Source organism: Sus scrofa, chromosome 1, assembly GCF_054392235.1.
Source record: "Sus scrofa isolate SSC_HxYL_T2T_F1_AM1 chromosome 1, Sscrofa_HxYL_maternal_Yorkshire_Landrace_v2.0, whole genome shotgun sequence".
NCBI classification, from domain to species: Eukaryota; Metazoa; Chordata; class Mammalia; order Artiodactyla; family Suidae; genus Sus; species Sus scrofa.
The window spans coordinates 84,502,362-84,517,237 of record NC_139383.1 but is presented as its reverse complement, the minus strand read 5'-3'; positions in this window follow the sequence as shown (position 1 = coordinate 84,517,237).

The window sequence follows — 14,876 nt, the reverse complement described above, 5'->3', positions numbered from 1 at the left end:
CTTTTTTCCTCTGTTTCAACTCAGGTAAAGCCACTAATATCAGAATTGTCTTTGGAGTGGCTCAGATTTGAGAAAACGTGTCATAGGCTGAGCAGCTTGAGGCTCCCACATAGTGGCCTGAGATGTGGCATTTCTGTTCCTAGTCCAAGCATCGGGAGAAGTAGGCAAGGGGGGATGGCAGGGCATCTTACACAGATGGCCAAAGAAGAGTTTCAGGACAAGCCAGGTGGTAACCCTGGCTCTCCAGATGGATCACTCAACAGGTGATGTGTTGGGAGCCTGGACTCACATTCAAAGTCAGGAACTCAGAAGAATAGACAAGAATAAGGCAGGATCCATCCAGGGCCAAGGGAAAGGGGGGTACCAGAAAGGTTCCTAGAATAGAGCCTTGAAAACAAAGATCAAGTTAAGTTGCCAAGCCAAGCTTGGGTCCATAGTGTTGGTCATACTGGTTCCTATGCTGGACCACAAGTGTTGGTGTAAATGGCTCATAATGATGATCAGGAAAAGGGTGTGCTGGGCCTCAATGGGGGTTTAGAGACACCAGTCTTGCGGAGGTGGGGGTGGGGCGGGGAGGCTGCAATTGATTTCTGGACCTTTCTCTAATCTCATGATATCCCTCAGAATTTCCTGCTCTGACCTCAGGGCTTTACTCTCTATACAAATTCATTCTTTCCATTTATATAATCTTAACTAAAGGATGGTTTACTGGTTCAGATTGTCCCTTTCTCCATCTTCAGAAGAACTTCACATCATATGATATCACTTATATGTGGAATCTTAAAAAAAATAAATGATACAAATGAATTTATTTACAAAACAGAAACAGACTCACAGATATAGGCAACAAACTTATCGTAACCAAAGGGGACAGGTGGGGGGAGGGATGGATTAGGGGTTTGGAATTGGCGTTTACACACTATTGCGTTAGGAATGAATGGTCAGTGGGGACCTGCTGTAGAGCACAGGGGACACTACCCATTATTCGGGGGAAGAATCTGAAAAATAATGGATATGTGTATATGTAGAACTGAATCACTTTGCTGTAAAGCAGAAATTATCCCAACATTGTAAATCAGCTATACTTCAACAAAACTTTAAAAGAATTTTTAAAAAAAAGTCAAAACAGAAGTAAATGCTCTCAAAAATTAGCACAGTGAGCAGAGGAACACATTGAAGCTGCCTCTGCTTCTCACAATTTTGATCTCATAAAGATGGAAGCCAGGTTAGAAAAGTACACTCTAGGAGAAAACACCTTGCAATAATAAAGAGTAGAAATGCCTGACTAAATGTGCTTAGGGCAGAAATAACCATAGCTGACCATGAGTCAACAACCATGCATCACTGTCATTAAAAATTAGCTATCACATCCAGTTGTTATCACTTCTTAGCTGCCATTATACTGCATCATGCCTTGTTATTGTGAACTGTTAGAGTGCTTTCTTAGTCAATCCCATAGAAATTGATTTTCCTTCCTCCAATCCCTTTTAAATCCCAAAGCCACTGTGATTTTTGCCGACTCTGCCACTCCATGTATTTCAGCGGTTCCATATCACCTACTGAATTAAGTTTACTTTTTTAAAACATGACCTAAACATGTTTCTGATATTTCCTTTCACCATCCAACCTGTCCCCAAAAAATCTATAAACTGATTGTTCCTGGTTTTCTGAATACATTTATCCCTCTCTCACTTCTGAACCTTAGTCTTCACTATTTCCTGATGTATGTCCTATTTCCACCTCTACTTTGCAAAACCCTACCCATTTTTCTAGATGCACTTGAATGTGTCAAGTTTTCTTTCAACCACAGAAATGTCCTCACCTCACCTCACCAATTTTTCATGGCTCTCCATCTGTCATGCTCACTATAGTTCTCACATCTTGTGCTGAATTAAGAGTATTGTATCCATGCTTACAGGGCTTCTTCCTAGTTACCCTTTTCTTTTTTTTTTTTTTTAAGGGCCATACCCACAGCATATGGAAGTTCCTGGGCCAGGGATTGGATCCGAGCCACAGCTGCAAACTATGCGGCATCTGCAGCAGTACTGGCCAAATTCTTTAACCCACTGCACTGGGCCAGCTGCAGTGCAGTTGGGTTATTAACACACTGTGCCACAGCAGGAATTCCATGTTCTTTAATACATGTTTGTTGAATTTAAAAGAAGCAGGGATGATTTTTGTACATAGAGACACATGCACACATGTGAGTTACAGAAAAACACTGTTATAATAGTTTATGAAATTCATAATTCGAAAAAAAAATGTGTGATAGCCATACATTTAAAACTTATATACACAATGGAATACTACTCAGCCATAAAAAAGAATGCCATAATGCCATTTGCAGCAACATGGATGGAACTGGAGAATCTCATACTGAGTGAAATGAGCCAGAAAGACAAAGACAAATACCATATAACTGGAATCTAATATCCAGCACAAATGAACATCTCCTCAGAAAATAAAATCATGGACTTGGAGAAAAGACTTGTGGCTGCCTGATGGGAGGGGGAGGGAGTGGGAGGGAGTGGGAGGGAGTGGGAGGGAGTGGGAGGGAGTGGGAGGGATCGGGAGCTTGGGCTTATCAGACACAACTTAGAATAGATTTACAAGGAGATCCTGCTGAATAGCATTGAGAACTTTGTCTAGATACTCATGTTGCAACGGAACAAAGGGTGGGGAAAAAAATGTAATTGTAATGTATACATGTAAGGATAACTTGATCCCCTTGCTGTACAGTGGGAAAAGAAAAAAAAAGAAAAAGAAAACAAACAAACAAACAAACAAAAAAAAGACTCTGTAAAGTACAGGGATTCAGATCTAATGGAGACCTAGTCACCCTGCAAAATGTATTTTCAGTCTTCAAAAATTTGGTTATAACCATCATTGTCTCAAAAAGACTTGTATCTGAAAAATGCTTTGAGAATCTGTATGAAAACCATTATGTAGTCAAAATGATAGAAGAAAAACTGAGCTAGTCAGGAAGTCATATAAAAATCATAGTGTGGCCATTCGGTCATTCTGATGACACCGACTCCAGCTGAACAAAGTAGCCAGGGGCTTTTTTAGCTTTATCAAATCATGCAGATAATTCAGAAGGAAATCTCCATGTCAAGGTTTGTTTTATTTCCTTAGTAGTGGTTTTGTAAATAACTTAAGGCACTGGGTTGAGATGGGGGAAAGTGTTAAAGCCTTCTTAATTTAGAAACTCTGGCCTCTCGCTTCTTGATATCCAAATAGCACTGGAGGACAAAATGACACATTCCATGCTGCTCTGAAAGTTAACCTGATCAATACCCTCAAAGTTAACCGGACATGGCTTTTGATTTTAAATGAAATCATTGTAGTCTTTTTTTTTAATCGTCCATGACCCTCTCCCCGCCCCTAAAAACAAAATACACATCCAAACCACAAATCTGGATTCTGCCAGCTCTGAGGTGAAGACAAGAGTTAACACCTTTATCGTTCACATCCTCCATCTTCAGTCTATACAATAAGAATATAATACTGTTGCCTTACCTATTTTCTGATGATGACTAAGTGAAATAAATCAAAGGAAAACACTTTGTAAATTATTTGTTTGTTTGTGGGTTTTTTTTTTTTAATTTTATAGAAGTTATATGGAAGGCCCCAAGGCTGAGCATTGAATCCAGGCCTCAGCTGCAACCTATTGATGCAGCTGTGGCAAGGCCAGATCTTTTAACCCACTGTGGTGGGCCAAGGATCAAACCCACACCTCCACAGTGACCTGGGCCACTGCAGTCGGATTCTTAACCTACAGCGCCGTGGTTGGAACTCCTGTAAATTGTTAAACATCAAAAGGTCTGATGCTACTGCTGATGATTCCTATTAACTCTTCACTAATCTCCCGCCAGTGACTCTGCAATTATTTTCTCACCCACTTCACATGCAACCCTCCAAAAAATGCTGTGGCTTTCTAACTCCCTCATTCAGGAAGGGCCTCTGGCTCAGTTCTTTCTGTCTGTCCAACTGTGTCTTATATTCTTTCAGAGACTTTATTCTTCATTCCCCCATGAAACTTTCCTCCCTAATCAACCCACCAGCATCTTTGCTTTCAGAATTCTTTTCACACTTATATCCCCAAACTCAAATAGAGCATTAGTTATGATTTGCTGTCCTGTGGTCATTACCATTTGCAAGTCTTGGTGCCACCAGAGTGTGAATTTCTATGTGTAAAGATTATATCATCTACCTGTTATGTTACCCAACTGCCTCAAGGTTGGGCACGCAACTTCTGTAAAGGATAGACTGTTTAGTTTCCGACTTCCTTTCCCCAAATTTACTACCTAAAGGGCAACTTGAGCCCCTGATTTTTGACATCAAGTCCATCATAAAGTCAAAGTCTCCGATCTGCCCACTTTCTCTCTCTTTCTGTCTCTCCTGCCCCCCCGCCAAGTCTCACCATCAGCACTTCAAAAGCTTCTTTACTGCACTCCCACTTCAGCAATGGTTTTCCACTAATCCATTCAACTGATACTCACTGCTGGAAACATTCACTTTCAAAACTCTGGTTGTACCTGCTTTCTGCCTAGAATTCTTAAAAATGACTTTTTATTACACTTTGAATAAAAACCCAGTGCCCTACAGTGGCCTCCAAGGCCATGTAAGATCTAGCCTCCCCCATCCTCTCCCCCCGCCACATATCTCCTCATATCTCCCCTCTCCAGGCGTGTATGGTCAGGCCACCTAAGATGGCTATTCTCTTGCTCTCTGTGCAGTTTCTGCTAACCAGTGCCTGCTTCACCTACTCTCTGCTCACACACTGACCTTCCCACCCCAGCTAGTGATTGTTCCAATAAATTGTGAGATCAAAACATCCCCACCAGGATAGCTTATCAAAGGGGCAGTGAGGGGTGTGCCCCTCTGCTGGTTTCCCTGGTAACCGATGAGCCAACCTGACCTCTATTACCCCTGTAATTGGTAACATCTCCCTCTCCCTCCCGGCAGGAGCAAGGGTGCCATTGTGTCCTGCCTCCTGGCCGACGCACCTGTTAGGGTATTTCTCCAGGACCTCGCTCCCCCATCCCCAGGTAGGCTCCCCCATACGTTAAACCACAGGTGCCTCTGTCGCTGACTCTGGCTCTTTCTTTGGTCTCAAGGATGGACAAGTACAGGGCTTGCAGTCCTGTGGGGTGCATCCCAACTATTGGCGGAGCAGCCAGGAGACCAAGGAAATTCCCATTAGTGCCAAGATGTCAGGAAACCAGGACCCAGAATGAAAAGTTTCGGGGGTCGGCCAATAACATGAAAGTTGTGGGGGTAATCCCCAAACTTCAGAGGGTAATGCTGGGGTGGCCATCTGCTAACACGGAGTTGGGGGGTGACCCTGAAATTCACAGGGGTACCCCAGCTTGGCCGTCCACTAGCATATGGGGCCCTGGCGTGGCTGTCCTTGGTGAATGGGGGTCACCAGGAGAATGTGGGGTGCTCACAGACACTCCAAGGCTGTTGCAGAGATATTAGCCACCATTACGGTGGGAGACAAAAAGTGAGATGATAATGGAGTGGCCACAGCTGTGAGCTAGCTCCTGCTTTTCACATTAGGCCACAGAGGCTGAGCTAATAGCAGAGGCAAAGGTGAACTTGATTGCTAGGCCACCAGAAGATTTCTTTCAGAGCTGAAGCTTTTAGCTCCCCATCAGAGTGGCTCTGGTTTTGTGGAAGTCAGGGATGGACAGGGCACTGGTGCCACTGACTCCCTCTCTGTTGACCGGGTAAGTGCCTGTCTCCAAAATTTGCCCACGTCCTGACAAATGACTGTTCCTGGCCTACAAGGCATCTTACTCTTGACGCTCTTTGACGGCTGCCATCTGTATTGTATTTGCGGTACCTAGTGGCAGCGCCCCCTACATACGCAACCGCAGGGACATCAAGGAACAGGGGTTGATGAACTTGTAAGGGTCATGCAGGGTATGTAGGGGTGGAGTGACAGGCCACCCAGGATGGCTGTTCTCTTGCCCTCTGCATCCCCTGCTCCACCAGGGCCTGCTTCATACAGTACCCCACTCACATGCCTCACCTTCCTAGTACTCTCCCAACCCCCAGCCCCGCCCCCAGCTAGTGACAGTTCTAACTTTAGATCAGGATGGATTATCAAAGGGGTGGTGAGGGGCATTCTCCTTGTTCCTCTTGGAGAACACGGACATTTGCCTCAAGGTCTTTGTGCACGTGTTCTTTCTCTGGTGCAAAGTGCTCTTCCTTGGCACTTTGCATAATCAGTTGCTTCTCTCCCTGTATAAAAGCATCTTGCTTTTTTTCCCAGTTCCTTCTCATCTTTAGAGGGACTGTTTAAGCAATTCCGTCTCTGTATGCTGTATATTTCCTTCATCTTACTTATACTGATGGATAATTATTAGTTATTTTCTGGTTTTCTTCTGCATTCTCTTTTCTCTAGATTGTAAGATGCATGAAGGTAGGGACCATGTATTTTTTTCCATCATTATGTACTCAGCTTGACACATAGAAGGCACTCAAAAATATTTGTCAGAGGAAAAGTTAACAGGTGATATTCAGGTATTTCATGTATGTCAGAAATGCAAAGAAACTAGAAATGCAAAGTAAATAATCCAGTCCTCTGCCCCTTGTTTAGTGTTTCTTCCTGATTCCATGTTCAATGTTGTCATGTGAGTAGGTTGAAGTTAGCCATATGAGAGTTACACAAGAAAAATCAGAAAATACTAAAAATCAGGGCTTCTCTCAGTCTCACCTCTTATCCCCACAGGAGAGTCAGTTTATAAGCACATGACTCTATAAGATGTGCAAACTGTTGGAAATTTTCAACAGTGTTGGGAAAACTGGACATCCACGTCAAAAGAGTAAAGTTGGACCCATACCTTACATCATTTGCAAAAAATAACATAACATGGATCAAAAACCTAAATATAAGAACCAAAATGATAATAAAACAGAAGAAAACATTGGGGAAAAACTTCATGCTATCGGATTTGTTAATGACTTCTTGGCTATGATACCAAAAGCACAGGCAACAGAAGTAAAAATAGATATATTTGACTGCATCAAAATTTAAACTTTCATGCATCAAAATATACTATCAATGGGGTGAAAAGGCAATCTACAGAATGGGCGAGAATATTAGAATATTGCAAATCATATATCTGATAAGGGGTTAACATCCAGAATATATTAAAACTCTTACAACAGCAACAACAAAACACTTAAAAATAGGCCAGGGTCTTGAACTGACATTTCTCCAAAGAGAGCCAAGAAGTACGTGAAAAGATGATCAATACCGTGAATAGTTAGAGATCTGTAAATCTATCAAACTCACTAGGAAATACCACATCACACAAATTAGAATGGCTGTTATTTAAAATAATAACAAGTTTATAAGAATATGGAGAAATCAGAACCATTGTTGCACCATTGGTGGGAATGTAAAATGGTGCAGCCATATGGGAAACGGTAGAGCAGTTCCTCAAAAAATTAAAAACTTAATGATGTGTGATCCAGAAATTTCATTTCTGAGTATATATTCAGAAGAATCAAAAGCAAGGACTTGAACTAATATTTGTACCCCAACATTAATCACAGTACTATTCGTAATAGCCCCCAAATAAAAGCAAGGCAAGTGTCTATCAATGGATGAATGGATAAAGAAAATGTACATATAAACATGCAAAGGAATGTTATTCATCCTTAAAAAGGAAGAAAATTCTGACTCAAGCTATAGTATGGATGAATCTTGAAGGCACTATTCTAAGTGAAATAAACCAGTCACAAAAGCACAAATATTGCATGACTGCACTTCATGTGGGACCTGTCAACTTCACAGTGACAGAAAGTAGAGTGGTGATTGCTATGGGCAGGAGCAGGGTAAAATGGGAAGTTATGTTTTAATGGGTATGGAATTTCCATTTAGGAGGGTGAAAAAGTGCCAGAGATGGATGTTGATGGTGATTGCACGACAGTGTTGTGTGCTTTATGCCACACAACTGTATATTTTTAAATGGTTACAGTGATAAAATGTTTGTGTATTTTATCATAATAAATACAGCTGCAAAAAAAAAAGTTATGGTACTATCAAAGCAAAACTAGCTGGATTGGGAGAGTTCCTGATGAAGGACCTCACCCAAGAGGTCACTTCTAAACAGAAACATGGGAAAAGATGTTTCTAGACAAAAGGAAGAGCATATATGAAGGGAAAGTATGAGAGTACAGGGTGTGTTCAAGGGATGGCAGTTTGGTAAAAGCTGGGGAATGCCTGAGTTGTACCACCAAAAGATCTCCACAGCTCTGAATCAAAGACATTTTGAGTTACATTCCATCCCTTGAAACTTGACAGCCTGCATATGTTGTTTGGTTATGCACCAGACTATGTAAAAAGTCAGAATACACCCTTTACCATTCCCACTGATTTCAGACAGCTTGTTCAATTCAATGTGAACTTGAAGATGAGAATTTGCCCGAGAACTAGAGAACCATGTTTTAGAAATGGTAAGGTTGCAACCGTTTTTGTGTTTTTGTTTTGTTTTTTTAATGGCTACACCTGCAGCATATGGAAATTCTGAGGCCAGGTATTGAATCTGAGCCTCAGCTGTGCCCTGAGCCACAACTGCAGCAAACCCAGATCCCTTAACCCATTACATTGGGCCAGGGATCAAACCCGCACCTCCACAGTAACCCAAGCCAGTACAATCAGATTCTTAACTCACTGCACCACAGCAGAAATCCCCAAATTGCAAACTTTTTATATCAAGTCTGAATCCAAATTTCAACTTCCAAAAGCTAGAATAAGCACTGATAGCAGTGCATTCCCAGAGCCAGCACATCTAGCTTAACCTTGGGCAGAAGTTCTAATTCTCCACCTTAAGATGCGTTTGCAAGTCATTAAAAATCTCATTACACTTTTTCTCTTGCTAAATCTTAAAAAAAAAAAAAAGTTGTTTTAAGCCTAAGGTTAATGCTTTATCTTGCTTGATGAATTGTACAGGTCTATTATAAAGTAGCCAAGCACACCTCCCCTGGTGTTGCCACTCTTGATGCAAAAGAGCTGACTTGAAAGAGCTGACAACAGTGGAAGAGAAGTGAAAGTCCTAATTCTCTGTCATCATGACTCAGCATGGATAAGTCAATACCATGAAAGTGTGAACCAGTGTTTCCAACACCAAAAGCCATTGGATAGTGAGGCCTAGGAAAACCTGCTTCGATTCGGAAATGGGTCAGATGGTGTGCACACCTCTCAGAGACCTGTCCTAAGGACCAAAGCTTCTTCTGTGTAGGAAATCATCAAGATAAGGTCTCACACATGAAAGGATCTAAGTGAGAGAGGGAAGGAATGATGAAAGGAATCAGTTTTAAACAAAAACAAACAAAAAAAAAGTGTTTCATACAGTAGTCTCTTTTTTCTGTTCCACCGCATTAAATATGGGTTAAATACCTTCTGAGAAGGTAATTTACAGGCCTTCAGTGAAACATAAAGGCATCTCTTCTGGACAAAGGAGTTGTCAGTTTTGATCATTTTTCTTCCTTTCATGTGTCATTGCACTCAACTCTGTTTTGTTCTTTTTTTTCCTCCACTCCATTATAATCTGCCTGAGAACCTCATTTAGTTAAACATCCTCCACCCAGTGCCTCAGGAGAATGGAGGTTGCTTCTGTCTTTTGGGTTTGGTTTTTCCCATAAGTATGTTGTAAAAACTATACTCTTCCTTCATATCAAAACCCATGTAGCTTTTTTTTTTCTAATTTTAGTTTCTCTCTGTGAACAGCAACCAGCAATCAAAATTTTGGCAGATAAATATATTACAGGCCTTTTCGTTTTATGAGTGCTGCTGTTGACTTGGGCATATAATATAGGAGGTTGAAAAACATTTTTCATGCCAACCATTAATCTCCTCTTCCTCTTTGCTCCCATTACACTGTAACCCCACCTCTCTTATTGCATATACCAGCTCCAGTGGATCCATATTATATTGTCCACTCCACAAAAGTAGAGTAAATTTAATTTTCTCTTTCATTCAGCAAGCACTTGTTGAGTGACAGCAGTGGGCTATGTACCAGACTATTGGTTGAAGATATAAAGAAAAATCAAACAGAGTCTCTCTTCTCAAGGAACCCACTTTTTTTTCTTCTATTTCATCATATGCACTGTTCATATATTTATTGAATTAAATTAAATAACTAGATTAAAGATGATGAGACTTTGGCCTTGTTAAATAATGAAATGTTTCTGCAGTGCTCTCACCATACAACATCACATGCCTATTTTCTCTCAAGGATCTCCTGTTGCAAAAGGAACTTTGGCCACAATGGTGGCAGAGGGAGGGGAGGGAATAGTCTCTCCAGGCAGTCCTGGAAGTGAAGCAAGAGCCCTGAGGACATTGGCCACAGGAACTGACCATGACCTTTAGCATTGATATCTGAGGTGAAGGGCAGTCTTGTCAATCTTGGATGGCTCTATGTCATACAGGGCTTTTCTACTCTTTGAACTTGACCAAAATCAGAATCCAAAGAAGCAAAAGTTGAACTCCTAATTCAAAATCTTTCATGAAGTTTGAGTGAGTCATCAACTACATGTTTCTTTTAGGTCTTCATATGGTGACCTATGATCAGTCTAGATATCTAGACTGAGATGAAAAAAGAGACTAATAGGTAAGATCCCTCTGGCCAATTAATATCCTAACAGTCTACAGATAAGGAGACTTGAGCTCTCCACAGGTCTTTTACAATGTATTTGCATTCTTGGTTATGTTATGAATTAAACCCAGTTCATTTTTTCATGAGTTACTATTTAAGAAACCCTTTCCGGAAAATAGCAACTTTCATCATTTACTCAACTGGCATGCAGTGCCATCCTGTGCCAGGCCCTGCACTGGGTGCTACAGACACGAAGGGAAATACGACACCTTCTCAAGGAGTGAGGGGAGAAAGAGTTAAGTGTATGCGCTGAAGGGGACCAAATTTTTAATCTCCCTCCAACTCAATGGCTCAAGTCACACATGTCTCTCTGAGAACCAAAAGAAAGTATTTGCTAACTTGGTTGCTTAAACTTTTGAGATACAAATAAGAAAAGTAGGGAGAAAATAGAGCTGGGAAATAGTATTAGGAAATGAAGGGCATAAAGAGACTAAATTAGGAGTTCTCTTCATGGCTCAGTGGTTAACAAACCTGACTAGTATCCATGAGTACGCAGGTTGGATCCCTGGCCTTGCTCAGTGGGTTAAGGATCCAGTGTTGCTGTGAGCTGTGGTGTAGGTTGCAGATGCGGCTTGGATCCCATGTTGCTGTGGCATAAGCTGGTGGCTACAGCTCAGATTAGACGCCTGGCCTGGGAACCTCCATATGCTACTGGTGCGGCCCTAAAAAGACAACAACAACAACAACAAAAAGTCAGACTCCTAAAAGAGAAAGGATGAAGAAGGGAGATGCAGAGTCACTCAGGGCTAAAGCTGAAGAGGGCATTTTGGAGCCTGATATGTAAGGAACTCTGGAATTTAAGAGTTTATAGCATGGAGGGTAAGAAAATAGAAGAATGGAGAAAATAAGTCTGAGAAGAGTTGTTCTGAGGTGGGAGTTGAATCTTTGTTCGGTTGAGAGAGAAAGTAAAGTTAGGATATATCACGAACTCATTTTTGAAGCCCGGCCAGGCTTCGTTTTATGTGCAACTCTTTACAGAGACTGAGTCATGCGGGGTCCCAAGTTGGAGTGTGCATTTGGAATGCAGGCTGTATAATGGGAGAGGGAGTGTGCAAAGGAACACGAACGCTGAGTTTCATTAGTTTGGAAAAGCCAACATTATTTGGCAAAGAAGAGCTCTTCTCAGGATGAGGTGTCCTAAGGGATGATTTATTTCAACGAAGGAGCAGAGCAGAAGTTTAACAGCTGAATAAGTTTGGAAGAGGTAGAGGACACAGGCAGTGTGCATGGGCTTCTGAGCTGATTTTGTCACCCTTGACTTTGAAATCTTGTTAACACTTGCCACCATTTGATTTTCTTTTTTGATGAAGAATGGTGCCTTTTAACCTATGACATTAAAAAAAAAAAGATCTGTCATGTTTTCAACAAATACAGGATTTTTTTTTTCCTTTAAGGAAAAACATATTTCTACCTCCATCCCTTCCCTGGTGATACAGTATTTTGGGTGTAGTGTGTTCTAGACCAAAGGCAGGCCACCAGGAAATATCATGGTATGTACAAGAAACTGCAAGCTTTTCCCTGGGGATGTAACAGGAGATGCAGGCACATGAATGGAGCAGTTACTCTGGACCAAGCTCCAGGATGAGCCCTTTATTTGTGCCATGTCGTAATCCTAATTACAATCCTAAATAGGTACTATTATGATTCCTATTTGCTAAACTCAGAGGGATTAAATAACCTGCCCAAGAATCTATAACTAGCAAAGAACAGAATTAGGATTCAAATAAACAACTAAAATCCAGAGCCAGTGTTCCCAGTCACGTGACCTCCTGCCCCCTCGTGTTGCATAGGAGAGTCTGAGCTTTGTCCTCCAGCCCTGTGTGTCTCTAACTAGGGCTTGTATTCAGGGCTATGTGAAGCTGGAAGATGGATGTGGTCATTTGCCTAATAAATCAGTTGTGCTCAGAGGTCTGGGAAAGAAAATTCTCAGATAGGTAAGAAAATGTCAAAAGCTAAGCATTTCACAACATTTTATAGGTGGGGTTCCCCTTATGGCTCAGCAGGTTAAGAACCCAGCGTAGTCTCTGTGAGGATGTGAGATCAATCCCTGGCCTCACTCTGTGGGTTAAGGATATGGCATTGCTGCAAGCTGAGGCATACATTGAAGATGTAGCTCAGATCCAGTATTGCTATGGCTGTGGTGTAGGCCTGCAGCTGCAGCTCTGACTTGACCCCTAGCCCAGGAACTTCTATATGCTATGGATACAGCCATAAAAAGAAAAAAAAAAAAACTTACAGGAAAATGAAATCAAAACATATTATGGATTAATATGCAAATATTTATGAATGATGAAAGTAAATCATGAGGTTTTAAACAATTGTATTGGAGTATAGCTGACTTACAATGTTGCATTCATTTCGTGGAAGAGACCTGCTCACAGTCACTTTAGCCTACGCTCCTTTCCTCCAGGCTTACCCATCTTCACTCTTTCTTTAGGGCTTTCAAAAAGATTTTTATGAAATACAGCTGTAGGCATGAGCATCGTGGCAAGTTTCAGTAGCACTGTAGGCAGCTTTCCATGGGAAAGCTTTTCATGGTAAGGGAGGAATACGGGAGAGAATCAGGCTTCCCTGGTAGGATGGGGGCTGAGGGGTGGATTATAGGACATGAGCTCACTCATAGGCAGAAGGAGTCTGAGGAGCCTGGGTACCTCCAAGTGGACGTGGCCATGTGTACAGCTGTATTTGGGACTGGAAATCTTGGGTGAGATCTTCCACAGAGACCTTGTACCGTTTCTTGTTCTACCAGCCTTCAAGGGGCATTTCCATCTAGCGTCTAGAATGGTGTTTGGTACAGAGTAGGCACTTGAAAGCTGTTGAGTGAAGAAAGTGGGAAAAAGAATATGTGTACTAATAATGTGTTTGATAAGAGATTCTGTTTGTACTAAATTGCAAAAGTTCAGAATTAAAGGACCTTTTATACCTTTTTTTTTGCATTTATGAAATTTGTACTTTATATAGAGTTCCATATGGTAAAACATTTCTCTCTCTGATAAAGCCATTTTCAAAAGCACAAAATTTCCACATGGTATTACAGCATTTTATACACACACACACACACACACACACACACATATATATATACATATATATATATTTTTTTTTTTTTTTAAAAGACCTTGGAGTTCCCATTGTGTCTCAGCAGGTTAAAGACCTGTAGACCTGTATCTCTACCAATCTCTGTGAGAATTCTTGGCTACCTCTGGCATGTGCTCTGCCAAAGTTTGGCAAGCTGGATATATGTACACAATTTTCCATATGCAGGATATACATATGTGCATATATATACGTGTGGATATAACTATATGTTATGTATACATCACATAGTATGATTCCCTGTTTAACTACCTGACCTACAGCAAATCATTTGAATGTTTACTTTGCTGCAAATTTTTCTCTCAGGGCCTTCATTACTTTTCTATTTTTTTGAACTCTACAGTGACATTTCCTAAAAGACTTATTTTACTTCTGTGTTTCCTAGTTATAGCTTTATAGATTGCTAGGGGTTCTGGGGCCTTTTGTTACCAGAAGATTGAGTTCCAACTTTATGACTCACTTTCTGGAAATCAATTTTCTCAACCCAGAGTCCACTTAATTTCACTGGCCACGATAGTTTTGAAATAAATTCATGTATGTCCATAGATGGTTCTTGAGAAATTATTGTTGTCTTGAGTTTTATATTGAATTCTGTTTTAATGTTCACATTGGATTTTGTAGTATTTGCTTCTTTTAAGTGCATTTTTAGTGGGAAGGTAAAATTTTACTTTGTAGTGAACTTATCATAAAATGGTACAGGTGTATGTATGACCAAACATCACTATGGTTAAGTCTTATAGGCTTTAGTCTGCCATTCCTTCTATGAGAGTGGTTGGAGATGATAAACTAGTCTGTTGGGATCCCCTCTGAAGCAACCAGTTACATGATGGGCATTGTGATAGTGTTCTGTGACCCCGCCTTCTGTCCATCCTCCTATTCATAATACTTTCATTATATGTTGTAGAGCCCTCAGTCACTGCCCCTGCCATTGAACCCACTCTACCTTTCATTAATTACACCCTACCCTGGGACACTCACTGATTCCCCTCATGTGGAGACCATGGCTCCCTACACCCTTAATATCTCAGAATGAAGCAGCAGAGCTCAGGGCCTCCACATCCAATGTGCTATAAACCAATCCTGGAGCACCATCCCTCTCCCCTG